We start from the raw sequence: 11,815 nt of genomic DNA, 5'->3' as shown, positions 1-11,815 counted from the left end.
GCATCCACAGCTTCCCTGGGCAACCTATGCCAGTGCCTCACCACCCTCATTGTGAAGAATTTGTTCCTAATATCTACTCTGAATCTTCCCCTCTCCAATTTAAAGTCATTCCTCCTCGTCCTATCACTCCATGCCCTTGTAAAAAGTTGCTCTCCAGCTTTTTTGTAGGCCCCCTCCAGGTACTGGAAGGCTGCTATAAGGTCTCCCACGAGCCTTCTCTTCTGCAGGCTGAACAGCACGAACTCCCTCATACTGCCCTCACAGCAGAGCTGCTCCAGCCCTCTGATCATCTCCTAGCTGCGTTAGTGCAGAAGTATATTCAAATGATGTTTGGCAATTAGATAGTTAATTTCTTCTCAAACCAAAAAAGACTCATGATTCTCCTCTAGTCATAGCTTAACTTATAGCAGTAACCAATGAACATCCCCAAGCTTTCATTTCAGCATTGGCAATTGCTTGCATTCGTCAGCCTTTTCAGCTAAGTAGTGGCTTGAATTGAGCTCTTAAATAAAAACTGCAGGACCTAAATCACAGTTAGCAGGAGTTGCGGGTGCTGTGGATAAATGGTCTGCTGTAAGCATGTATAGTTTAACTCTGTGTAGCCCATTGGTGAATATTATTGCCAACCTGCTAGTGCCAAACTCCACCCCTCCCCAGCCTTTGTAGAAGGGGATAATCATATCCTTTACCTCCAGCCTCCAATACCAAGGGTTATGTGGCTGCCTTCATGTTTGATTTTTTTTTTTTTTAAATAAAAGATATGCTTCCCACTCAAGTGCCACTCAAGTTTCCCAGGTAAGCCATGAGCAGGTCTCTGTTAGGCACTGAAGAGACAGTTACAAATACATTTAGCAAGACTTGTCACTGAGACATTATCTAGACTGGAAGAAAGACACAGTCATAACAAGAAAGGCTAGATTTGAACTTGAAAGGGTAAAAAAACAATTCCCTGGGGAAGACACATTACTGACTTAACTGCTGTACGCACAGGCTATGCATAGACACAGTATATCTGAAATGGAAAGGCCAAACATGACACTTTCATGTTTGAGAATGGGATGGAGACCGGATGTGTTAGAGGATGCAAAAACATGGCTGCAGTAAGAGATGAATACAGTTTTGTCAAAAAACACCACCAACCCTAGTTTTCTAAATGTCAATACTGACACTTCCAGAAATACATATTAATTAACTGTTCTATTTGTGGTTAATTCCATACTATTTTCTCTAAAGAAAAGATCATCTTTACCCTCATCTGGAAAAGAATGTTTCTATGAGCACTCTTTTATCTACTCCTGTACTGAATTTGGATGTCAGTTCTGAGTTTCTGTGTGACATCACTTTGCGTGCGTCAGTTCAGCATTAATTGTGAAATATGTCTTACTCACTGTGCTGAGCACGGAGAATTCACTGGTTTTTACGTGAGCACACTGTCATAGTTTGAGATGCAGGCAGAACAAGCACAGGATAAAGCTCTCCCCATCTTTCAAAGACAGGCCTGTCTGGTTCCCTTTATTTCCATGTGGTAAACCATTAGGTATTTCTGCTGCTGGTGTTCAATTTGTATCACAGTGGAAGCCTAGCCTGTTGCTAGGCTTTCTGCAGCCTTAAAAGACCCCTTGAATTGGAGTGCAAGGTTAGTTCTTTCTATACTTAGACCAAAGAACAGAGAAGTGTTTGTTTTCCTACCTGATTTGGAATGCAAAGAGGTGGAATTGAAAGCTGGACTGGAGCTGCTGGGAGCAGATACTTTATGTCCTTTTTAGATCTTGAGTGGAATAGGGGTAGGACACCCAGGACTCACAATCTAGAATCACAAAGCTAACTTTTGTGGGGATGGTTGCCTAACTGCATCCACAATCCTAAATAAAAAGTCACATGTAAAGCACTGGAAGAATTGTTCCACAGCAGAAGCCATGCAAGACCTCCCTGTAAACTGGAGGAAAATGGTAAAAGAGAAAAAATACTGTCAATATTGGAGATAGGTTTAGTGCTACCAGTTATAAGATTTACAGCCCAGAACCCTGGGAAATAAAATAAGAGGCAGAATGCTGTACTTGAAAAATAGACAAGGGAGTCATCTTTTTCTTCAGAAAGTGGTTTCTTTTTCACTGGTTTATGGGCTGTGGAGGACTTACACTCCACAATCATATTGGAACCCTAATTGTTATGAATACTCCTACCTTGTCCTCTCCAGCATTATTGTTATTATTATTATTAATGCTCAACACAATGGGAAAGCTCAGCAAGAAGAAATTAAACTGGAGCACTCACACACACCTTTGAAATGCCAGACAAATTTACAGTCTGGCCTTGTGCAAACTGTGCCTTCTTCAGAGGCAGGAGACATGGATGTGAATCCTATGGGGATCTGCCCAGGCAACTCCAATCTGCTTTTGTGTCCTCCACCAAAGGATTGTAGGTAAAACAGCCGTTACACCTGCTTCATCCCTGCTTTGAATCAACTGTTAGAGGTTGTGTAGGAGCTGATCTGCTAAATGTGCTATGCAAACACTTGCCAGATTAAGCCCTTCCAAGTGGGATAGACAGAAGAAAGCCATGAGACATATATAAACACTAAACTTTGGCATCCATTGATGCCTTAGTGCCTCCAGTATGATGTGGCAGCAGAGTGTGGCTGTTGCAGGTTTAAAGCTGTTACTTCCATGTCTACATCCCATATAACTGCTGTGCTATATGCCTGCATTGTTTTGCACATTTGAGCAATGCAGGTCTGAATTTAAAGAGCAAGCTAGAGCAGTCCTGTGAAAAATCATGTTCCCAGATTTTGAGGACTCTCTTGAAGAACAAGAAGTGAACATTATTAAGAAACTAGCCATAACACATTTGGTATTACAACTGTCATTTGCTTCTTAGATCTTGTTTGATGGTTTTATGTTATATTCAGTTGAATTTCAGCGTACTTGCTGCCTTATCCAGAGATGCCAGCATTTCTAGCAAGAATCTAACACCTATCAGGACTGTATAGATCAATCTTCTATTAAATTATAATTCAAGTATGATCAATTTTATAATATAAATCCCAATACAGATATAACTGCTATAATGATACATCTATCCTCATAATATATCTAATATATAAATATTAGAAATCATAAAACACCTAACATATAGCTAATAATGAGTCATGCTTCCCTGGAACCTTCTCCCTGCTGACGTTAAAATGGTTTCTTGGAAACTGTTTAATTCTCAAAATATTCTGATTTTGCAAATCAGAGAGAGGTCAGCTCCTTACCCGAGGTCAGTGGGGAAGCTTGATGTAGCAGGTGGAAGTCCTTATTTCATAGCAGATGCTTTAGCCATGCCATTATATCTTCACCTCATATTGCCTGTTGAGGCTTATATAACAAAAGGCTTAATGATGCAATTTCATGAGGTGCATAAACAGCTCTACTTTGGCTCTAGAGTAGAAGGAGCAAGAAAGTCACTGGAAAGAGCAGGTCCAGGGCTCTTTGGCTGTGACTTCCATCAGGGTTGCTGTCAGCCTTTGCTTTGGGTGGGGTTGCTTTCCTGCTCCTGTTTGCTGTTTTCTGAGAGGTGTCTGTTCAATCACCACATAGCAGCTCACCACTTACTGCATGCCAGGGAACACCCAAGAAAAGCTCTGGCAGTTCTGATGCCAACTACTTTGAAGATCCTGGTAAAAGCTGGCTTCTTTAAAACCTTGTACAAAGTGGGCTAAGTTCCCAGAAAGGAATTCGGAAAGGAACAGGCCAGAATGGCTAAACTTCTACAAAGAAAAAGTTAGAGAACCAGAGCCTGAAAGGATCTTTGGGCCCTGCAGTCATAACGACTCCATTGCAACAGGAAATTAGTAGGCAGACAACTAACCTGCAGAAAAAAAAAAAGAATCGATGGAGTCTCAATTAAGCAGCTATTGGTCATGCCAATAGGTTGACAGGTATCCAGGCTATTCAGAGAACACTCGGATATCCTTTTGCATAGGACAGACCCAAGCTGTTTCTCTGACCAGAATAAAACATCACTATCCTCCCATGATCAAACAGCTAATTGCAAAGCAAAAGCTGCTTTGGAAATTTTTCCCTCAGTCCTCCTTCTCCAAGCAACCACTTAGGCTCAGATAAGCTACCTCTTGAGGGGTTTTGCCTTGTGTTCACTCATCTTCTTTAGAAGCCAATTTATTCAGGGCAGGAGAAATGTCTCATCTGACTACATAGATTTATGGTATTCCATCAACATATTATAATAGTATAGGGGTGATGAATTGGAACAGCTCAAGAGGAAGTCACTGGACAGGTGGCTTGGTTTTAGTAGTTAATTTGTAGGTATTTCAAAACTTCGGCATGTTGTAGCAGTGCTGTTTGCACCAAATGTTATTTACATGGCTTTATCACCAAGAAAGAGAGCACTTGTAAAGAAATGAGATCTCTCTGACCCAGTCAGTGGTAGATGAACGTCCAGTATCATCATAGAATCCAAACAATGAGCTATTTTTGTAGTGCTTGGGACTGCTCTGACTCTTGAACTGCATATTTTCATCCCAAAGTATTCAGACATTCTATGCACTTGTCCCTCCTTCCTTTCTCTCTCCCTTCATTGCAAGGAGCCAGAGGCATTATGCTCTTCAGTTCATTAGTGAGCTCTTTATTTTTAGGAAGATTTCATGCTGACAGAAGGAGCCAGTGAGGCAGTTCTTGAGACAAATGTTTTCTATCTGAGAGGAAGACAGTGTGGGGAGAAGGACAGGTATTTCACAATTTCCATCCCCATTTTCCTTCCGGGCACTCAGCGGGCAGCCTTGCTCCACACAACTGGAGAGGGCATGGAATATCAGTGGGGTTGCTGGAGGGCCCTGAGCCCCCAAGGCTAGGAGGAGGTGGGCAGGGGGGGCCACCACATTCCATGGAGAAAGGAGAGGACTGCACTGAAGGGCTACTTTGTCCCCTAGTTGAAAAAAAAGAAGGAAGAAGACACAAAAGCCTTCCCTTTGCCCCCTAGGTTTTGCGTTACTGAAAAAGGTACCTGCACCCTGTGTCCCTGCTCACGCCACTCGCTCCTTCCCTCTCACCCAGAGAGGGTCTGCTTAAAGAAAGAAAGGTCAAGGTTGTCAAACCACAGAGGTGATATAGGACCTGTCTTGGTCTGTGTGGAAGAGACTAATATAGGCCCGGGAACAAAAGCTTGGGTATCAAAGCTTAAGACTCAAGTGCTTCTTGCCTCCTGGACAGACTGCAGTGGCTCTGGACAGCATGTTTGTGGCTCATGCTATACAGCTCCAGGGCACTTATTATACAGGACTGAACTCCAGCAAGAGGTGGTCCCAGGCCCACCAATGCAGGGGTTTTCTCTTTGGCAAGTTGTGCAGCAGACCATGCATGTGCCACACTCAACTGTAGCTCATGCCACCTACTACTCCCTCTACACTTTGCCCCATGGGTGCCAAGTGGGTACCAGGTGCTTTGGAAAATTGGAGACAAGCCTGTTGGGGGTGGAGTACATTGAAAGAAGGACAGTGCCAGGTGGAGAGACCGCAGATAGAAGCACTAAATGGAAGAAAGCAATTACCATCTTTGTCTTCAAATAACATGTGGGGCAGTGTAGGACAAGGACAGGAATCTTGCCCCGACCCCTTAGCAATTAATGCAATAAAACATTCACAGTATCATGCTTGCCTCTTCAAATTCTGTTCCACAAGAATGCTTTTTACAGGTATCAAGTAAAGCCATTTTTGAGAAGATTAAATTGAAGAGTGTAGCAGTTTGATTAGCAACTCTGTGCCTCAAAAGTATGGCATTTCTGTTTCTCCCCAGATCCATGAAACTCAAGTTAAACATTACTGAGTCTGTAATACTTCCGTATCTCTCAGCTAGACAGATCACTTGTTTCTGCTCCTTATAAATTGCATTTGCTTGCATAGTTTGGTGAGTGCTTTGCCCTCTCCTCTTGCTACCTGATTGATTACAGGTTACCTCAATCAATCCTGCACAGGCATTGTAGAAAAGTTCAGTTCTTTGTAGCTTCCAGCCAGGATTCACTGTACACACAAAAACGAGCAAAGCCATTCAGCCCGTGGGTAAACATGGCAAATTAATTTTGGAGCTAGGCAAACAGAAGCAAATCTGTTGCCTGCATTTAGCCACTCTAAAGAGCCCTTCACAAAGGACAGAAGGGTTATCTGGAACAGTTTGCCCAGTTTTTCTTTACAGGAAGGCAGACTGGAGCCAAGTCTTTAAAGCTATAGCTGCACTGCCGTAACAAGCCTGGTTAGAGAAGCCAGCATCCCACTTTTCTTTCCTAAAGCCTATCCCATGCCTCAGGTATGTTTTGGTTTTTTCTAGCCTTGCATTCTTTCCTAGGCTGATCAGCCACAGCTCAGAGCCTCTACAGCCGAACACATTTGCTGAATTTCTATTTCCCGTTAGTTTTCTGCACAACCAAGAGCTTGAATTGACAGCATGATAAGTTGTCTGAAAACATCCAGTGCATTTGCCCACCCAAATAACATACAGAAATCAGATCCTTATTAAAGAAAAAAGCCAAACAGTTTTCATGCCTCTTGAAACCTGCTCATAACGCTCAGGAAGACTAGCAGAATATTTGGAAAACAACAATAGTTCAAATTTGAACTTCCCAGAATACCACAAAGGCCATATTTTGTATAGGTTTACAGAGAGGGCATGGTATTTTCTGGCATGAAGAAGGGGTAAGAAGTTTCTGCTGAAATAATTCTGTTAACGCCACTGGCATTTTATTGCTGCTATATTGGTATGTCAAAGCTGTGGATAGGTAGCTTTAAAAATAATCCTGAGCACCTACCTTCAGCTCCAGAGATCTTGCTTGCCTTATACCATTTTTGAAGGAAGACTTAGGTTTTCATAAAAAGATACGGCTGTACCAAGTCAGGGAGAATTGCAATTGCTTATATTTAGCTTCATAAAGATTGAACATGGCATGGCGTAAGTTGAAAGGTTGGATCCATTTTCCATACTTGCTCTCACCCTTTTTACATTGTTCCTAGTCTGCTTAATCACAAATTAGCTGTGGAGTTACTTGCATTTTATACTGGGGTGAGTAAGGTCTCCCTGAAATCATAGAAACCAATGATAGAGGAGAAAATAGGCCTAATGCTTTCCCCACTCTGCCTCCTTCTGATTCTTCAGGCCCTGCAAGGCAGTTCAGGAGTATTAGGCTTCACACCATCTATTTCTGTACAGACTTAATCCCGATTTGGCCTTGGGAACTGTCACTTTGCTCAGGCTGCATTTGATAAGACTCCAACAACTCCCAGTTTTGGAAAACTTCCATTCCAACTACTTGGCCCCATACCTGTCTCAGGTTTCTGTATCAAGGAGCTTAGCTAGTCCACTTCAAAGTCTCTATTTATTTATATCTTTTTTAATACTGAGCCATAAATAGTGCTGAGCACAGACAGCTCCCAAATTGTGCTCTGGAGAACCTGTCAAATCAAAGTGTCACATGAAAGAGAAGATAATAGTTCATATTCACTTAACTCCTTGAGTGCTCAGGGCAAATGTCTTAAATTTAGAGTGGGCAAAGGTGGGTGATAGCAAACCTGCAGCAAAGGGAAAATATAAAAGAAATGAAGGTGACTTATGTGATCACATTTGATGCTCTGACCTGGTGTGGGCAGATCTTTCTTATGTAACCAAGCTTAAACCCAGCATTTACTCTCTTTTTCCCATTTGAACAATGGGAACAGCTCACATGATTTTACCTTACTAGGGGCAGGGGAAGCAAGGATAAATTCCATGAGGGGTTCAACAGCGTGTTAGGGGGCGTATGAATAATGTGTTTGGATAAGTTCTGGCAAAGATACATTTCTCCAGGCTGCTTTCTTATAAAACAACCGAGTTCAATAAAACGAGGTAGCCCCGGTCCTCCTGACAGCACAAGCATGATCAAGCTAGACCATGGATTCCCCAGCGGCAAGAGAAGCAATGACAGCAGTATGCTCTTTTTTTTTCCCCCACCAATTAGTAAGACCTGCTGGGACACAACAAGAGACTGCGAGAGGAGGAATGACAAAGCAATAAGTATAAATAATTCCTTTGCCTCTTGAAGATGCTTAGAAGAAATTCTAATTTAGTGATGTCCAGAGGAGACTCTGACTCCCGCTTGGGGTTGTAGGACTGAAACTAGGGCTGAATGCTTTTGGTTTTGTTTTTTTGTTTTTTTTTTAAAGGGGTAATCTTAACAAAATGGATCCTGCAGTGTAACAACAGCACCCCAAGCAAGGCTGCAGTGCTGAATCTGACATTACACTGAAATCAGCTCGTTTTAAATCGACTCTGGTAGAGTAAGCTCACTACCACTCAGAGCCTTTCCTCTCTCTTCTCGCTGTGCCAAAAATGCAGCTGTGCTGGGTATCAGGGTGCCTGCTTTCTCCTTGCCAGGAGGGAGACTCCAGGGCCTTCAGCATTACTAAAAAACAAGGGGCACATGGCAGAATACCTTAAAATGTCTGGTACTTCTCCATACAGACTTAGTGCCCTCCCGTGGCTGCTAAGGAGCATTGCTAATGCAAAAACAGGCAGTGAGGGACCGAAGGAAACAATAACAACTACATATTCAATTTAAACCAAAATGCAGTTTGAGTTACAAGGAAGAGGAAGGCACACACAGCGTGATTAACTGGCAGTATCTAGGAAGACAAGAATAAAGCAGAGAGACTTACTGGTTTGGGAGTAGCAGGAAGACGTCAAAATACTTTGTGCTGCAAGGACCTCGAGCTAATTCTTCACCAGAGTCCTGTCAGTCTCAAAAGAGAGCTGGTCCATCTAACTACATCAAATTGCCCCACGGAGGACACTTCACTAGCAGCTGGTGCAAAGAAGGTATAGGAGAGCAGACCATTGCTCATTTTCCTAACTGTAGTAAACATGTGCTGTGATCTTGCTGTATCTACTAACCCATGCTGGCCCAGTTTCAGCAGTGTTTATAAAGCTCTTGCTGAGCCATCTTATATTGCAAATGTGTTCTCTTCTCTTTGTGAACCAGAAAGAGATGACATTTCTAGCACAGACTGACTCCTTTCTGAAGGACTTCCCTTAAGAGCCTGAAGTTAAGTTTTATGAATGAGACCTTGAGAATCAGATGAGAGCTGTTGTGGAAGCACTGAGTGGTTCTGCAAGGAGTGTCCTATTTCTTGTACTTTCTTATGACTGTGCTGCTTCTAGTGCACTCTCTGTGGGCAGAATGCATCTCCAGTCTTTGACATAGACACTATTCATACAAAACAACTGGAAAGGAATCAAAATAAAAAGCAACAATTAAGTGACAAGAAGAAACGTGACAAAAAGCACAAGCAGCAACTAGGTGGTCAGAAGGTCAAATGCCAAACTGGTTGAATTGCACAAAGGTAGTAAATGCTGCAAGGAGGCTACATATCTCCCATCAATGAAAAGCTTGGATTTGCATCAGGCAGGCTTACCACTACATTTTTGCTTATGCACTTAGCTTCAGCTTTACATGTCAGAGAGTGGAGCATGCCCAAGCCACATTTGAGACTAGATGCAATGAGACACTCATTTCAGACTGAAAAGGAGGAATGGGTGTGACAGGGATCATGTAGGAAAATGCCAACACACAGCATCTCCTATAGGATTTCATGTTGTTGAGTGACACCTGCATCCAGATGGGTGTCACCCCAGCCTGCCTAACAGCTGTGCTTTTTTTGGGATGCACATCAGTGGGAGTATTAGGATTTCTTCAGGGTGAAAGAGACTGCAGTTCAGCAGTGCATGCAGCAAGTTGAAAACAGAGCATAACATAATAGACAAACGGTTTCCTCATTCCAGCTGCTAGGTCACTGAGTCAGTATCTCATGTAGTAGCCAAATAGGCAGTAGAGTAAATCTTGTGCTGTCCATTTTTACATCATAGCCCATATTGCACAACGTTACTATCACAAAAACTTCGCTTTATGCACCGGTCACAATGTCCAATGAAATGAGAAATTGCTTAGCATTGCTGTAGAACCTGTGTGTATGTACACAAATAAACGCACACAGTGAATATGTGTATTTGTAGTAAATACAAACAAACTTTTACACAACTAAAACCACCACTCGGGTGTATATATATATGATATACTCCTATTGCTCACCAGGACAACACATTTTGTTGCACTGACAGAATCCATTGCTCAGCTACCTTTTAAAGTACAATTTTTATAAAGTTATGCAGAATCGCTCAGGGGAAGGCCAGTCTTTGGCAAGCACAAATCTGCAGAAAATCACCAGGTCCAGTATTAATCCTTCAATATTTGAAGATACCTCCCTAGTTTCCTTCAAATATCAACTCTGCTTCCATAGATATAAATTGTTTCTAACAATATGCTACAACCCTGTTTAGCAAAGCAGGACTTTTCTTCCAGTACATATAAATATTTCACATCCTCTCTACTCCATGCAATGCAAAAAGTAAAATGACATTTGCAAGTGATTGTATTCTGATTTGGTCCCACAACTGTTTTAGTTTGGAAAAAAAACAAACCCACCGCCAAAACAGAACAAACAAAAACCAGTGCTCACATAAACCTTAAAAATCAGGGCTCTAGTGATTTATGCTTCCTTTGGAAGTAACTGTTAGTAATAATTAACTGCCTGCAGCTGTTAAGTCCAAACATTGCATATGTAAGAAACGTGGACAGAAAACTAAACAAAGAGCAAGAATTACTTACTTGTCCAAACTGAGACACACACAACTCATGAAAACCCTTATGCACTTTTTACAAGTTTGCTTGACTCACCTGTGTGATGCCCTTGTTAAATATCAAAGTAGATTAGCTTAAGTCTTCTGGAGAAAGCACTACCTAAAAAATGTGTGGTTCAAAGCCTCATCTCATCTAAAAACTATTTCAGAGATTAAAATCTACATCTCTCAATGACAGTGCAGTATTTACAAAACCCTGCATAATGTCACATTTTGAAATGCTGACAATCATCAGCTGTCAGAGTTTTGTCTGCTTAACAGATGCTCAAGTGAAAAAGAAAAAAATCATAGAACTTGGCTATTTCTAAAAAAACGACTCTCAGAGGAGAAGTAGTAGTATTATTTTAAAAGGTGAAGAAAACAGTCAGGTTCAGTCAGACCTGCATTTTTTTTACTAGCAACAAGCACTATGATTTCTTAATTTTTTTTAATTAACTCGCTTGAGGGTATGTATATATTCCTAGCATTAATGATGCCTTACACAGAGTAATATAACAACAGACCAAAATTTGCATTCCCATATTTTGATACAAACTATGACAGGGTATTTCCAAAAGAGCCCCTTCAGCAGTAAAGAGATATTTTAAAATTTGATATAAAAAAATAATCTTTAAACAGTACCAAAAACTAAGTAAATCAAGTCTCAACCAGCACAAGAGGACCTCATCATAAAGGGAAGGTAAATCCTCCTTCAGAGTTGTTACAACAATGCACAGAAATGAGACCAGAAATACCCACAAGAAGTTACAGGTCTGATTTACTGGAATGTGCAGTAATTTTCACCTTACGGTAATTTGAGGATTATAGTATGGACTCAGAAGGAGGCTTACAAAAAGATAAAATGCTGGGAGAAGACAAGTATCTGGTTTCCCATGCTGAGGATCTGATGTGCTGGTATGCACAGCCCTGCCTTCATCAGCTGTTAGCTTAGAATCAGAAGCCTGATGTTTAAACTGACATCCTGTCTAGATCCATCGTGGCTCACTATGACTAAGGTCAGGATAAATAGGCATCTGGGGCAATTTCAACAGAAGTTGTGTGCACAGAGGCCATTTTATAAAGTTCAGCCTCATTTCCCTAATACTCACCCAGTAGGTGTA

The sequence above is a fragment of the Phaenicophaeus curvirostris genome, chromosome 2 (genome assembly GCF_032191515.1).
Source record: "Phaenicophaeus curvirostris isolate KB17595 chromosome 2, BPBGC_Pcur_1.0, whole genome shotgun sequence".
Classification (NCBI taxonomy): Eukaryota; Metazoa; Chordata; class Aves; order Cuculiformes; family Cuculidae; genus Phaenicophaeus; species Phaenicophaeus curvirostris.
The sequence above is the reverse complement of the archived record's forward strand: the minus strand, read 5'-3'. Positions refer to the sequence as shown.